We start from the raw sequence: 14,711 nt of genomic DNA on the forward strand, positions 1-14,711 counted from the left end.
TTACCATCTACTTTTTATTCAACATTTGGGAATGCAACCTCTTGGAATAATGGCATTGCCCCAAGTGACTCTCCACTCCGTTTTCTCCCACTTCCTCATTTGTCACCTTCTCCCCTACGGGTGGCACAGAGGGCCCTTTGCCTCTGAGCCCTTTGCTCTTCCACTTTCAAGGCTCGCTGGGTTCTGGGAGAGGGGGGTCTGGAATGCCTTCTAAAGACACTATGTCCATCAGCTGTCACCCCCCTTTGCATCCTCTTCCTGCTCCTCCATTCCGATTATTTCCCAATGTTTCCCCTCATCTTCCTCTTGAGTTGTGACCTCCCTCAAACCCCTGTTGTAATTCTGAACTGTCTCCTTCTTCTCTGGAAGGGTCAGGCTGGGAAGGTGGTCTCCACCATTCCTCCTCTGCCCAGTCCGTGACAGACAGAGGATGGTGTGTATCATCATCATTATCATCATTTAGTATTACCTGACATTTTCAAAGTGTAAAATTAAAATTACAGTGGTACCTCGGGTTACAAACTTAATTCGTTCCGGAGGTCCATTCTTAACCTGAAACCATTCTTAACCTGAGGTACCACTTTAGCTAATGGGGCCTCCCACTGCCGCCACGCCGCCAGCGCACGATTTCTGTTCTCATCCTGGGACAAAGTTCTTAACCCGAGGTACTACTTCTGGGTTAGCAGAGTCTGTAACCCGAAGTGTTTGTAACCCGAGGTACCACTGTGGTTGTTTTAACAAAAGCAGCTTATGTGCTTCTTCAGCAAACACAGACTTACCAAGCTGAATGTTATCCAATCACAAAAATAAGAGCAGACCCCTCTCTGAAGATATTTGCCAAAATTAAGTCGCACTCCTAAAAGGACGGTGTGCCATTCATCCCTGGACTGATTTTCCTACTGGCAGGGCTGCAAATCCACCCAAATTCTATCAGCTAAAATGGTGCCTTGGCATCCTCAATATTTAAGTGGATCCACATTGTGTAAGTTACTGCATATCAGATTATCCTAACTTGAAACACTATGGGCATGACATTATGCTGACCTCAGGGCTCCAGCCGATGACACTCCTGGTTGAATACAATGCATGAAAGTGCCAATTTCCATAGACTTCACCAACCAAATGCTGTGAGCTAACATTTAAATGTCACTGACTAATACCCATTACTTCAGCCCCTCTGCATACTTCTCTCCGGCCATTCATTCACCTAAGATATCCTTTCAGATTTGCTTTCTGTAGAGCTGAAGGGTTACAATGCAACATAAATCAAACCTCTTACAGCTGATAATTCATTTAATGCTTGCTGAGCATCACGGTTTGGACAGTTCACTTTCAGTGTCCATCTCCCAGGGGATTCCCCATTCAGTTCAATGGAGAGGTCAGCTCCATTGCTTTAATTGCCCAATTGCTCCTCCACCAAAAGAGAACAAGGAAGGTCCTTGCAGATAGAGGAGCACCATGTGTCACAAGAAATTGGGAGATGGGAACAGCCACAAAAGAACTTGTCGCTTATGCAAAATGTTTCACGTGCTTTAAGGTATGCCTTGACTTTATCTTCAGTGATGTTCCCAAGAATGCACACTTGCTCTGTCTGCCACTTGTTTCAAGGAAAGCCTCACACTAGCATTGACCTAGACAAAGGACTGATAAAAGGGGAAGGCATGAGGAAAGCTGTCCATGGAGGCGCAGGTCAATTCTGTGTCCAGGGCAGCTGTCTACCAGCTCCACCTGGTAAGCTGGCTGAGACCCTATCTGCCTGCAGACTGTCTTGCCAAAGTGGTGCAGCCTCTGGTTATCTCTCGCTTGGACTACTGCAATGTGCTCTACATGGTGCTACCTTTGAAGGTGACCCAGAAACTACAACTAATCCAGAATGCGGCAGCTAGACTGGTGACTGGGAGTGGCCGCCAAGACCCTATAACACCAGTCCTGAAAGACCTACATTCGCTCCCAGTATGTTTCTGAGCACAATTCAAAGTGTTGGTGCTGACCTTTAAAGCCCAAATGGCCTCAGCCCAGTATACCTGAAGGAGCGTCTCCACCCCCATTGTTCACTGAGGTCTTCCTCCAAGGGTTTTCTACTGGTTCCCTCACTGTGAGAAATGAAGTTACAGGAAACCAGGCAGAGGGCCTTCTTAGTAGTGGTGCCTGCCCTGTGGAACACCCTCCCACCAGATGTCAAGGAAATGAACAACTATCTGACTTTTAGAAGACATCTTAAGGCAGCCGTGTTTAGGAAAGTTTTTAATGTTTGATGTTTTATCATGTTTTTAATATTCTGTTGGGAGCCACTCAGAGTGGCTGGGGAAACCCAGCTAGGTGGGAGGAGTATAAAATATTAATATTATTATGATTAAGATTATGATTGTGATTATTATAGCATGCCATAGAACCACTAACATTGCAATCCAATAATCATTTACTTGGGAGAAAGATCCATTGAAGCCAGTGGGATTTATTTCTGAATGAATGCGCCTGTGATTGTGCTTCTCCCCGAGGCAATGGTCTTATCTGACAACCCTCTTACGCTCCATGTAAACAAACACACACAAAGCAAAGCAAAACAAAAAGCCTCAGACACCCAGGCAGAGGTTATTCACAAAAGAGGCAACGTGAAGATGTGTTTCTCTTGGCAGTCGCTCCATAGTACTCAACAGTGCTGATGTTGTGATAGTAGCTAGTGGGATGCAGAAGGAGCAATGCCATCGCCCGCTCACATTCAGGCTCATAAAAAAAGTGGCTCCCTTTCAGCTTGTTTTGCCAATGTCTGCCTTTGACCAAACGAAGAAAATGAAGATCATGGCCACTGGGCCCATCACCTCCTGGCAAATAGAAGGGGAAGAAATGGAGGCAGTGAGAGATTTTACTTTCTTGGGCTCCATGATCATTGCAGATGGTGACAACAGTCATTAAATTAGAAGACGCCTGCTCCTTGGGAGAAAGGCGATGGCAAACCTAGACAGCATCTTAAAAAGCAGAGACATCACCTTGCCAACAAAGGTCTGTATAGTTAAAGCCATGGTTTTCCCAGTAGTGATGTATGGAAGTGAGAGCTGGACCATAAAGAAGGCTGATCACTGAAGAATTGATGCTTTTGAATTATGGTGCTGAAGGAGACTCTTGAGAGTCCCATGGACTGCAAGAAGATCCAACCTATCCATTCTGAAGGAAATCAGCCCTGAGTGCTCACTGGAAGGACAGATTGTGAAGCTGAGGCTCCAATACTTTGGCCACCTCATGAGACGAGAAGACTCCCTGGAAAAGACCCTGATGTTGGGAAAGATGGAGGGCACAAGGAGAAGGGGACGACAGAGGACGAGATGGTTGGACAGTGTTCTCGAAGCTACGAACATGAGTTTGACCAAACTGCGGGAGGCAGTGGAAGACAGGAGTGCCTGGTGTGCTCTGGTCCATGGGGTCACGAAGGGTCGGACACGACTAAACGACTAAACAACAACAACAACAACGTCATCAGGATGGCTCCCGTTATTTCCCAGATTTTCTCCTCATCTGCTTCTGAGCTTCAACTTCCCTCAACCCCCTGTTGTAATTCTGAACTGTCTTCCTCTCTGGAAGGGTCAGGCTGGCGAGGCGATCTCCACCATTCCTCCTCTGCCCAGTCCCTGACAGATAGAGGATGGTATGTATCACCTTCATCATCATCATCATCATCTAGTATTACCTGACAGTTTCAAAATGCAAAAATAAAATTACTTGTTTTCCCCAAAAGCAGTTTATGTGCTTCTTCAGCAAACATAGACTTACCAAGCTGAATGTTATCCAATCACAAAAATAAGAGCAGACCCCTCTCTGAAGAAATTTGCCAAAATTAAGTCGCGCTCCTAAAATGACAGTGTGCTACTAGCAGAGCTGCAAATTCACCCAAATCCCATCAGCTTCCGTGGTGCCTTGGCATCCTCAATATATAAATGGGTCCACAGTGTGTAAGTTACTGCATTCCAGTTATCCTAACTTGAAACACTATGGCCATGAGCTGTTACCTCCCTCAAACCCCTGTTGTAATTCTGAACTTCTTCTTCTCTGGAAGGGTCAGGCTGGGGAGGTTGTATCTATCATTCCTCCTTTGCCCTAGTCCCTGACAGTATGGATAGCTCAGTTGGTTGGAGTGTGGTGCTGATAACACCAGGCTTTCAGGTTTGATCCCCACATGGGACAATTGCATATGGGCAATCTCTTACAATTCTATGATCAACAGGCACTCAAGTTCAGAACAGACTCATTACTTTTTGAAGCTAGAAAGATATTTTAGTAGGGAATCAGAGGGGGAGGGAGATTCTTAACAAGAAACTTCTTTTTAACAATAAGTTGTAACCTTTGCAAACTGATGCCAAATGCGGAGAACTGAATTTAAGACGGGAAAATTAAAAACAGAGAGAACTCGATAGTTACAGATTCATCCACCCCATTTACAATATCATGACCTCAGTACACAAGCCTTCCTTACAGGGTCGTTGTTAAGACTACTAAGGCAATATATGTGAACAGCTCAGCTTAAACTCTTAGCTATATAAATGCTAAGTAGCAGCATTATATTCAGGGCTCCTTTATTAAAACCAGTTGCATGCTTCATTCCACCTAGTTAATATTTCCTTCAAGTGCTCCCTTTTCTAAGATCAGCTCTTTACAAAGAAAAACACACAGCCTTTTGCTCCTCTGCTTCATGTAGAAATGTAAAACATGCCAGTCTGAAGAGGTGTATTTAGACAGACCCATCTGATTGCATTTGACCTTGGTCCTTTTTTCATCATGAATGCGCCGGGGCCCAGGATAGATTCGCAAGCAACTGAGCAGAAAATCTGATGTGCGCAGGAGCATTAATTTTCTGCGCATACCAGATCAGCATTGCTCCTAAACAATGAGCCTCTCAATCCAATTTAGAGGAGGCGCTACTCGTTGAAGAAAAGACAGGTACCACATATCAGACGGAAACTCAAAGTGAAAGCCATAAATTAAAACCATGCGGAGACGCCTGCCGCATTCGGAATATTATTCAGACTTTTAATTTTCAATCCCCTCTCATTCACAAGGCAACAGATAAAGAACGATTTATCTTTCAGCACTACAGAGTTTAAATCCAGGACAAATTTGGGGGTGGGGGTGGAATGCAGGGCTGTTGCAGGCACTCAACTGAAGACAGGCATTACCTGCAGGAAATGTTGCACAGCAGCGAGAGAGAGAGTCAGGGACAGGCTGGTGCAGATATTCGGATATCTGATGGGTGCTGGGAGAAGTGCACATAGGGGCCTGTTTGAGGTTCAGTCTGTTTTATTATTCCTTGTTGAATATGGCTGGGAGATCAGTCATGAACAAACTCTTAACTGGCCCTTTTAGTCCGTTTCTGTTCCCATGTTGGGGTAGAGGGCTATTATTATTATTATTATTATTATTATTATTATTATTATTATCCTATACATTTTATTAAATGTTCTGTTTTACATGTCAGAATATTCATTTAAACAACCTTAAAATATCAATGACTTCCCTTCTTCTCTTTCCATGGTTCATTTTGCATAACTTAAATCCCTGCATATTTTACAAAAACTATACCATTCAGTATTCCATTATTGCTTCTATCAAAACTTGTCTACACCGTTGAATTTATCTTAATGCTGCCCATGTTTTCAAGTGTACACAATTTCCCCCCATATATTCAATAAACATTTTCCAGTCTTCTTTAAACGCATGTTCTTCATGTTCTCTTATTCTACATGTTAGGTCCGCAAGCTGCGCATATTCCATCAGTTTAAGTTGCCATTCCTCTTCAGTTGGGACTTGGCTTGTAATTATTAATTTCCTCACGTTCTTATTTTCTCTTCTATTTTATCCCTTTTACTCTATCAGAATGAAAAGAGCACATAATGAGAGGAAATCAGCAGCTAAGCCCCTCTTCCCCCACATGGGAGGCAGAAACCGACAAAAAGGGGGAATCAACCAGCTAGTCATCACTCAGTCATGCTAAATAGCAAGCAATAAAGAGCCACAATCAACAAGCAGGAAAGTTTCTTTCTTTTTTGTATATAATTTTTATTAAGTTTTCTGTTTTACAATTTAAAATACTCATTTTACATCCTTAAGATATCAGTGACTTCCCTTTTTCTCTTTCCATGGTTCTTTTTACAAATCATAAATCCCTGCATATTTTACATAAACTATACCATTCAATATTCCATTATTGCTTCCATCAAAACTTGTTTACATTGTTGAATTTATCTTAACGCTGCCAGTGTTTTCAGCTGTACACTATTATTTCCCATATATTCAATAAACATTTTCCAATCTTCTTTAAAGGTATGTTCTTCTTGTTCTCTTATTCTATATGTTAATTCTGCAAATTGTGCATATTCTGTCAACTTAAGTTGCCATTCTTCTTTAGCTGGGACCTCGCTCATTTTCCATTTTTGCACTAACCAAACATGGACCACAGTAGTAGCATACATAAATAACCTTTTTTGACACCTGGGAATTTCAGTCTGAATTATCCCCAGCAGAAAGGATTCTGGGTTTTTTGGGAAAGTACTTTTAAACATTTTTTCAATTCATTATGGATCATTTCCCAATAATCTTTTACCCTTTTACTAGTCCACCACATATGAAAGAACGTTCCCTCCATCAAGCAGGAAAGTTTCAATGAATGTTGGAAGGGACCTTTATTAAATGGAATTTCCTTCTGAGTAAATACCCTAGAAGAATCTCAGCCCTGAGGCAGGACATTTCTGGGCAATATAGCTCCATAATATCACGCGAGCTCTCCATTTTAGTTCATCTTTCCCTGTCTCAGCCACACAAAAGGGCTCTGTTGTGGAAGGAAGTCACATTAGAGTACATGAGATCCTCTCCATTGAATTCCCTTGTCTCTTGTCTGCTGATGCTTCTGTGCCTATGGCTCGTTGCTCCTTTCAGCAGCATGATACAACAGCTTCGGGGTTTGGACTATTCCTGTCCACAACGAAACATATTTCCGAGAGGAAGACGCTTGATCTCAGCAGCCTGGGAGTAATTACGGCAGGGATTCGACATAACTTCTGGATGATATCAAAGACAGGAAGGAACCACGGGGAGCGTAGATGGAAGATCTGATGCCATTTCCGCTGAAATAAAGACTACATGAGCACACAGCTGAAGGTGATCAAGGCCTCCTGCCTCCTGCCGCACACCTTCACAAACCATCAGAAGGAAGAAGTACTCGCAGGGGCTTTTCAGAAATCTGAATGCAACCGCTTCATTTTCCAGCTATGGGACAGATTAGATGTGACAGGCAGGCACCCACAGAAGCAGGGAGCAGAGAGGAACAGATAAATCACCCCCTTGCTACGTTACTCAACTACAGTCCTGGATATTTAGCGGTTTTCTTCCCAGGCTTCCAACCTGCAGATGCCAGGAATCAGCACGGCAGACCCTCTGCCACTGAGTATGGCCCTTCCCCAAATTAATGTCCTCACTCCACACCTAAGTGGCCATGCCATAGGAAGTAGTCACATCACAATGCCCATCTGGGCATACCTGTTCATGATATGTAGATGTTGGGATGGGTGGCGCTGTGGGTTAAACCACAGAGCCTAGGGCTTGCCAATCAGAAGGTCGGTGGTTCGAATCCCTGCGACGGGGTGAGCTCCCGTTTCTCGGTCCCTGCTCCTGCCAACCTAGCAGTTCAAAAGCATGTCAAAGTGCAAGTAGATAAATAGGTACCGCTCTGGCAGGAAGGTAAACGGCGTTTCCGTGCGCTGCTCTGGTTCGCCAGAAGTGGCTTAGTCATGCTGGCCACATGACCCGGAAGCTGTACACCGGCTCCCTCAGCCAATAAAGCAAGATGAGCGCCGCAACCCCAGAGTCGGTCACGACTGGACCTAATGGTCAGGGGTCCCTTTACCTCTACCTTTACTAGATGTTGGGATAAAGCCGGAATTCTGATTGAAGCAGCATTTTGTGCATCAGCTTTGGTTAAACTAATGCGCCTTCCTTCCGACTTTTACAGACCAACATCATTTAAGGAGCAAAGGAAGCGTTGGGCTCCAGGGAGAGAGAGAGAGAGAGAGAAAGAGAGAGAGAGAGAGAGAGAGAGAGAGAGAGAGACCACATTCATCTATTATGCATTCTGAACTAAGAGCGTAGGTGGAAGAACATTGACAATTCTATTCCACACTGTTATTCCAAGCTGGGCTTTTGAAGTTTAGGCAGGGTGTAAAAGCAGGCAAATGAGTCTGTACAGCACTTCATATCAAAGCAACCTTGCGACATTACACGCGGCTCCTTCTCGCAGAGATGCTGTTGCTCCTATCAGCTCTCCTTTGATTGCATGCACAACAATAGCAGAATAACTACCAAGCTGGGTTGGCAAGAAAAGAGACTCGTCCCAGCTGGGTAAATACAATTAGCAAATGCAGAAGAGTTTTGCAAATAGGAAACACCAAGAAAAAGTAAATGCATTTGAGAGGGGTTGGAATAATGTAGGCATTAGGTCAACTTGCACAGGTCCAAGGCAGAAAGATCTCATACCCGCCAACATTTCTCCAATGAAAATAGGGACGCCCTATTCAATAATAATAATAATAATAATAATAATAATAATAATAATATTTATACACCAGCCATCTGGCTGGGTTGCCGCAGCCACTCTGGGCGGCTTTCAACATATATAAAAACATAATAAAATATTTTTTAAAAATAAAAAAAAACTTCCCTATACAGGGGCCTTCAGATGGATTGGGGGGTTCATAGAATCATAGAATCATTGGAAGAGTTGGAAGAGTTGGAAGAGACCACAAGAGCCATCGAGTCCAACCCCCTTCCAAGCAGGAAACACCATCAGAGCACTCCTGACATATGGTTGTCAAGCCTCTGCTTAAAGACCTCCAAAGAAGGAGACTCCACCACACTCCTTGGCAGCAAATTCCACTGTCGAACAGCTCTTACTGTCAGGAAGTTCTTCCTAATGTTTAGGTGGAATCTTCTTTCTTGTAGTTTGGATCCATTGCTCCGTGTCCGCTTCTCTGGAGCAGCAGAAAACAACCTTTCTCCCTCCTCTATGTGGCATCCTTTTATATATTTGAACATGGCTATCATATCACCCCTTAACCTCCTCTTCTCCAGGCTAAACATGCCCAGCTACCTTAGCCATTCCTCATAAGGCATCGTTGCATAACTCCATATCCTCCTGCATTTCTCCAGTGAAAATAGGGACAGCCTAAGAAAAAGCGGGACATTCCGGGATCAAATCAGAAACTGGGACAACTTCTCTAAGTGTTAGCATATCCACTAATGTTTAGTAGAATAAGAAGAAGCTGTTGTTATCACGCTCTCACTCTTAGCCAACAGGCTCCAAAACAAACCATACTGGGATTCTAAAACAGTCTTTTTGTATTGGAGGAAACCTACACATTCTTTTATGGGGAAAATTCTTTATTTCCCCCATTAGCCAGTGCTTTTTTTCTGGGGGGGACGCAGGGGTACGCATACCCCCTAAACATTTTGTGAATCTTTGTACTTTTGTCAAAATGAGAGTACCCCTAAACATTTTAAGGGGGGGGGGAAGCACTGCCATTAGCTGTTAAGATTTTAACATTCCAGTCCAAGTTAAAGCAAACCCTGGCTGCTCCTCCATGCCCCCACTTGATGTTCTGTGATTGATTTGTGCCCTGTCTTAGGGTGAGATCTTTACTCATTTGCCAAGGCCATTGTTTGCTCCTCCTCAAAAAAAAAATTGTCCAAGAATCTTTAACTTAGTTGATTTTGGTACAAATGAGATGTGAACAGGGATTTGTCTTCTCCCTAATGGCCAGTCCAGCTCACTCTGACACTTTCTCTAATTTAACTAATGCAGCCTGTAATTAGGGGCTAGACAGAAAACAAGATGTATCATTTTCAATCAATACAATGTAACACGGGTAGTAATTGGACTCAAGCTTCTTCCTGGATCTTAGAATTCCCCCTTCAGACAGACTCTCTTTTTTTATGGCAAACGCCCCTGACATAATGACAAAGATGGAATGAGTGGGTTGTAGTCTTATGATAATCATACACATTTCCTATTGATAAATTGTATGCAGTGCTCTGGGAAAAAAATAAAAATGGGACATGTTTGGGTTCCGTTCTACGGAGATGGTCATTAAATTTACATTGCATGAGAATTAGTGGAGCAATTTGCACTAATTGCAGAGATATCTGCATTAATTCATCCATCTCCATTGAACAGAAACATGGTCCAGAATGGATTTCTGAATCTGCTAAGGGCTGGTTTGTGTGTTGTTGTTTTCTGAACAGAAATCCCTGGCTTTTCACCAGCTGTCCTGGAAAAAAATATAAATTAGTCGAAAGCTTATAGTTTTATACTCCTCGTTGAGTGTTTGCAATGTTCTGCTAGCTGAAATTTTGCAGCCACTTCTGCAAATCCTGCCTTTTCTCAGAACAGACAAATCAAGGGGCTGCCAGAATAATTGCCACATGTACTTTTCAGCCTGTGGAAGGTGATGAAGAACAGCAAACAACCCAAGATTGAAAATAAATTGTGTTGTATGTATAGGGTTTCCTACTTGAATCGAGCACGATTCAAAGTGTTGGTGTTGACCTTTAAAGCCCTAAACGGCCTCAGTCCTGTATACCTGAAGGAGCGTCTCCACCCCCATTGTTCTGCTCGGACGCTGAGGTCCAGCGCCGAGGGCCTTCTGGCGGTTCCCTCCTTGCGAGAAGCAAAGCTACAGGGAACCAGGCAGAGGGCCTTCTCAGTAGTGGCGCCCGCCCTGTGGAATGCCCTCCCATCAGATGTCAAAGAGATAAACAACTACCTGACATTCAAAAGACATCTTAAGGCAGCCCTGTTCAGGGAAGTTTTTAATATGTAACACTATTGTTTTTAACACTTGATTGGGAGCCACCCAGAGTGGCTGGGGAAACTCAGCCAGATGGGCGGGGTATAAATAATAAATTATTATTATTATTATTATTATTATTATTATTATTATTATTACTATTATTATTATTACTATTATTATTACTATTATTATTACTATTATTACTATTACTTTGTGTGGTTCTGTTCTTTTTTTAAAAAAGATTTTATTGATTTTCCATTTTCAAAACAAATATCCAATATCAATACTAAACATTAGCTTTTTCATCCCCTCCCCCCCCCCCCCCCGTTGACTTCCCTCAGCTTCCACTTCTGGTTTATTACACCAAATGATATGTTCTGCTGTTTATATACAATACTATGTTAGGGTGACTCTGTTCAGGCTCATGCAATGTGATACAGGGCACTGAAATCAGTAACTGAACAGTCTTAGCTTTCCTTTGATGGAATATAAAATTGGTGGTGGTGGTGGTGGCAATTGTTACTTTTAATTTAAATGCACTAGACACTGGACTAAAAACAAAAATAAAAATGTCTCAATCACAATCTTACACTTTATTTTTGATAGGTATTCTCATATTTGATGATGCATTAGAAAGGAAAGGATCATGGGCAAGGGATTTGGGGCATAATATTCAGCTTCCAAATTGAGAAAGGTTATGGGAAACAGACTTGAAATTCTCGGCATGTTGTACGATAAAAGAAAACTACATGAAAATGATGTACCGGTGGTATTCGACTCCTAGTAAGTTAGCAAAGTTAGGGACGTGGGTGGCACTCTGGGTTAAACCACAGAACCTGGGACTTGCCGATCAGAAGGTTGGCAGTTTGAATCCGCGCGATGGGGTGAGCTCCCGTTGCTCGGTCCCTGCTCCTGCCAACCTAGCAGTTTGAAAGCACATCAAAGTGCAAATAAATAAATAGGTACCGCTCCGGTGGGAAGGTAAACGGCGTTTCCGTGCGCTGCTCTGGTTCGCCATTAGCAGCTTAGTCATGCTGGCCACATGACCCGGAAGCTGTACGCCGGCTTCCTTGGCCAATAAAGTGAGATGAGCACCACAACCCCAGAGTCGGCCACGACTGGACCTAATGGTGGCCAGCATGACTAAGTCACTTCTGGCAAACCAGAGCAGCGCACGGAAATGCCATTTACCTTCCCGCCGGAGCGGTACCTATTTATCTACTTGCACTTTGCTGTGCTTTCGAACTGCTAGGTTGGCAGGAGCAGGGACCGAGCAACGGGAGCTCACCCCGTCACGGGGATTTGAACCGCTGGCCTTCTGATCAGCAAGTCCTAGGCTCTGTGGTTTAACCCACAGCACCACCCGCGTCCCTGTTGTGGAATAGGATGTCCCTATTTTCATCGGAGAAATGTTGGGGGGTATGCTTCATCCAATGGAGTGGATAGCAACCCTGACTCTGGGAGCAACTCCTAAGCTCTCCTCTGCCGTTCAACTTCACTGTGACATCACCCCCCCAGCTTTTGTTACATCATCACTGCCCATCCAGCTGTTGCCTGGGGCTTTGTCACTGCCACAAAATCCCTTACCTGTTTGAGCATCTAACATGCAGCTTCGCAGAGGCCTGAAAATAGGACGTCCCTATTTTCATCAGAGAAATGTTGGAGGGTATGATATAGTACTTGATCCTATTCTGATTTGAGCAGAGGGGGAGGGATTCCTAGCATTCATGCCATGAACAAAATCCATGTTCCCATTAAAGTTGCTTGTTTTTCCTTGCCCGCAAGTGTGCAAATTCTGCCCAGCAATGGTTAAACTGCTTAGGCAGGAGTTTCTGCTTGTTAAGGTCAAAATAATAAGATTCTTATGTAGTTACTGTCATCTGAGACTTTCAAAGTACTTTATAAATATTCATGTATATATGTTTTAAAAGGGGGGGGGCGAATGTGGTTGTGCGCAAACAACCATCACTCACAATAACTGCAGGGTTTGGAGTTATTAATCCTTTTCCTCTCCCCTCCCTCCTGCACACCATCCTACGGTATTGATGTGGAAGCAAAAACGTCTTCTAAGATGCATGCAGACTCCCCCTGCCCCCCCCCCACAAAAAGAATCATCTCAGATCTATGCCCCATAGATATTTGGGGGTTGGTGTCTTTCATTTACAGGCATGCTGCTGGCTGCATGTGCTGTACAGACACAAATTTATTTGATTTTTAGGCTTGCTAAATTCAATTGTAAATATAGCCGAGGTTTTCCCACACCCTAGCCTTTGTTTCTTTTTTTCCGCTGATTAGGCATTCATCTAAGAGATTTATATATAGCTGTGGTTTTCATGAGTTCTGGCCGCAATGATGTAATTTGAGTTTAGCTGTGCAGTCACCAAAGATGTCCCTCGACTTATGCTAGCTCCAGATTTATGTCAGAAGATCCTGTGGTCCTGATCTGAAGCTATAACACAAATCCAGGACAGAGGAAGAGGAAGGGTCTGGAAACAGTTATAAGATTAGGGTAAGGAGAACTTTGGCTAAACGGAGTTTCTGAAAAGATGCTTTTGATAACCAAGATTTAAATCAGGGGTGGGGAACTTATTGCCCCTCCAGATGTGGCTAGGCTCCCAATTCCCATCATCTCTTGCTATTCACTATGCTGGTTGAAGCCGATGGAAGTTCCACAACATTTAGAGGGCCTCCTCAATGTACCGTATTTTTCGCTCTATAAGACGCACCAGACCACAAGACGCACCTAGTTTTTGGAGGAGGAAAATAAGAAGAAGAAAAATTCTGAATCTCAGAAGCCAGAACAGCAAGAGGGATCGCTGCCCAGTGAAAGCAGCAATCCCTCTTGCTGTTCTGGCTGCGCAGCCTGCATTCACTCCATAAGACGCACACACATTTCCCCTTACTTTTTAGGAGGGAAAAAGTGAGTCTTATAGAGCAAAAAAATACTGTATATGGCGAAGAGTCTGTAATAAATGCCATGATAACATGAATATAAAACTAGCCCATAGGCTGAACTACTGTTCATCCAGAGCAGCCTTCTCAACCTTGGGTCTCCAGATGTTTTGAGACTACAATTCCCATCATCCCTGACCACTGGTCCTGTGAGCTAGGGATCATGGGAGTTGTAGGCCAAAAACATCTGGGGACCCAAGGTTGAGAACCACTGATCCAGAGGTTCACCGTTGCCTTATCCCAGGGGTGGAAATTCCAGTTTTCCAGCTCAGGCAGCAAAACATTTTGATCTCTCTTTGAAGGCAAAAAAACAAAGATAAGATAACCTTGGACAGTTTGTAGAAGCAGGGTTGCTTTCCGAACGTCTCCCAGTGTTCCCGTGAGCCAAAAGGAAAATAATCACATTAAAGCTAGGCTTGGATTCTGGCTACTGATGAGAGGAGGGTTGCTCCGTAAGCCAAGCAATTGTTTTTCACATAACTGCAGATGTTCACTGAAAGCCCACAACCAAACAGAGAGGATTGCTTGTCTTCAGAACCCACCATAAGCACTGGGGTGTGTGTGATATCTCACTTTGTTTCAGCTTCAGAAGATAGGGTTTGCCCTTACACACATACACATAGCTAATCCCCTCTCGCTTAGAAAATTCCAGTCTTCAAATTATTTCAGATTAGGCTTGTTTCAAATTGCCGAGGCCTCATCTAACCAATCAGGGAATTAAGGCAGCTTTAAGAAGCTTTACCAAGACAGCATAGTTTATATTTGAAAATTACACACCTTTGCCAAATGTGCAGCCTGATCTAAATTCCTGGGGTACGTTCCAGCTTTGTTAAAAGAGGTGGGATTTTATTCCACAGAAGTCCATGAAAAATGGGCCACATTTTACCTCAGAAAGAGCATTTTTTACAGGTAAGGGGGGTGTATATTACTTAC

This window comes from Podarcis filfolensis, assembly GCF_964270895.1.
Source record: "Podarcis filfolensis genome assembly, chromosome: 17".
NCBI classification, from domain to species: Eukaryota; Metazoa; Chordata; class Lepidosauria; order Squamata; family Lacertidae; genus Podarcis; species Podarcis filfolensis.